Source organism: Canis lupus, chromosome 9 (genome assembly GCF_048164855.1).
Source record: "Canis lupus baileyi chromosome 9, mCanLup2.hap1, whole genome shotgun sequence".
In the NCBI taxonomy this organism is placed as follows: domain Eukaryota; kingdom Metazoa; phylum Chordata; class Mammalia; order Carnivora; family Canidae; genus Canis; species Canis lupus.
In genome coordinates, this window is record NC_132846.1 from 40,208,081 (window position 1) to 40,210,570 (window position 2,490).

The 2,490-nt window shown below is 47.2% G+C and overlaps 1 pseudogene; it reads left to right on the plus strand.

Annotated features, from left to right (window-relative positions):
- The first annotated feature begins 243 nt into the window (after window positions 1-243).
- Window positions 244-2,490, plus strand: LOC140639421 (WW domain-binding protein 11-like; annotated as a pseudogene).

Below are 2,490 nucleotides of genomic sequence, written 5' to 3' on the forward strand. Positions count from 1 at the left end.
TCTTTAAAAAAAAAAAAAAAAGCCTTGACAAAATATTAGCAAATCAAACTTAGCAATATATAAAAGAATTGTATACATGACTAAGTGGATTGCAAGGTTGAAAAATCAGTGTTACCTACCATATTAACAGGCTAGAGGGAGGGGCGCGAGGTTTCAAGATGTCAGTGGCTGCGTGGCTGACCGGCAGGCAGAGGTGAAGGCCCTTGCGATGTAGAAGAGGCCAAGAATCGTTCCTCTCGCTTCTTGCAGTCCCAGGAACCCAGCAGAAGTGATTTTTTGTTTTTTTAATGAGCCAGGTAAACCATATAAGTTGTCAACATGGGACGGAGATCTACATCATCCACCAAGAGTGGAAAATTTATTAATCCCACAGAGCAAGCCCAAAAAGAAGCCCAGAAGAGAGAATTAAAGAAGAACAAAAAACAGCGCATGATGGTATGAGCTGCAGTTTTGAATCCCAAACAGATTATCTGGGACATGGAAAATTGTATGAAATGGAGTTTACTTTATTTTATTTTATTTTATTTTTTAAGATTTTATTTATTTACTCATAAGAGACAGAGAGAGAGAGGCAGAGACACAGGCAGAGGGAGCCTGTCCTGGGATAGGTCTCCAGGATAACGCCCTGGGCCAAAGGCAGAGCTAAACTGCTGAGCCACCTAGGTTGCCCTGAAATGGAGTCCGGTTGTTTTGTTTTGTTTTGTTTTTGTTTTGTTTTTTGAAATGGAGTTTAACTCAGTGCAGCAACCACAGTTAAATGAGAGGATGCTGAAAGACAAGGGTAAAAAGCTGCGTGAAACCTTTGAACGTATTCTACGACTCTATGAAAAAGAGAATCCGGATATTTACAAAGAATTGAGAAATGGAATACGAACAGAAGAGGGTTCAACTTAGCCAATATTTTGATGCTGTCAAGACTGCTCACCATGTGGAAGTGGAGAGTATTCCCTTGCCAGATATGCCACATGCTCCTTCCAACATCTTGATCCAGGACATTCCACTTCCTGGTGCCCAGCCACCCTCCATCCTTAAAAAGACCTCAGCCTATGGACCTCCAACACAGGCAGTTTATATACTTCCTCTTCTTGGACATGGTGTACCACGTTTGCCCCCTGGTAGAAAACCTCCTGGTCCTCGCCCTGGCCCACCACCTCCTCAAGTCTTGCAAATGTATGGCCGTAAAGTGGGCTTTGCCCTAGATCTTCCCCCTCGCAGGCGAGATAAAGACATGTTATACAGCTCAGAACTTGCTCAACGGGGTCATGATGATGATGTTTCCAGCACCAGTGAAGATGATGGATATCCTGAGGACATGGATCAAGATAAGCATGATGACAGTACTGATGACAGAGACACTGACAGGTCAGATGGAGAAAGTGAAGGGGATGAATTTGTGCACTGTGATGATAAAGAGAGAGACAACAATGAAGAAAAGAAGTCAGTCAGTTCTGAGTGTAAGATTTGCAGATATGCCTGGAAAATCAAGGAAGAAAAAGAAGAACATGAAGGAGCTGACTCCTCTTCAAGCCATAATGCTTCAAATGGCAGGTCAGGATATCCCTGAGGAGGTGACGAGAAGTAGAAGAATTTTCAGAGGATGATGACGAAGATGATTCTGATGATTCTGAAGCAGAAGAGCAATCACAGAAACAGCATAAAGAGGAATCTCTTTCTGATGGCATATCTACTGCTTCTTCACAGCAACAAGCTCCCCCACAGTCTGTTCCTCCTTCTCAGATATAAGCACCTCCCATGCCAGGACCACCTCCTCTTGGACCACCACCTGCTCCACCTTTACGACCACCATTGTTGTCACCTTTACGACCACCTACTGGCCTTCCTCCTGGACCACTTCCAGGAGCTCCTCCATTCCCGAGGGCCCCCTGGAATGCCAGGACTCCAAAGGCCCTTACCCCGACTTTTGCCTCCAGGCCCACCACCAGGCCAACCCACTGGCCCTCCCCCAGGTCCACCTCCAGGTCTGCCTCCTGGCCCTCCCCCTCAGGAACTCCCCCACCAAGGCTACCTCCCGCTGCACCTCCAAGCATCCCTCCACCTCCTGGCCTGATGCGCCCACCTTTGGTGCCTCCACTTGGACCTGCCCCACCTGGGCTTTTCCCACCAGCTCAACCCAGGGGTTTTAAGTGCTCCACCCAACTTGATTCAGGCCCCAAGGTGGATGATACAAGCACAGCCACCATTGAGAAGAAAATCACAGCAACCATCAGTGCCAAGCCACAGAACACTAATCCCAAGGCAGGGCTTACTGGATTCGTGCCCACAGCATTAAGGGTATGTTGGAAGAATAAAGGGGCTGCTGCTGCTCCCCAAAGAAAGTCAGAGGATGATTCTGCTGTGCCTCTTGCCAAAGCAGCTCCCAAATCTGGTCTGTCTGTTCCTGTCTCCGTTCAGACCAAGGATGACGTTTATGAAGCTTTCATGAAAGAGATGGAAGGGCTACTGTGACAGCTCGTAATGCCGGAGCGTTTC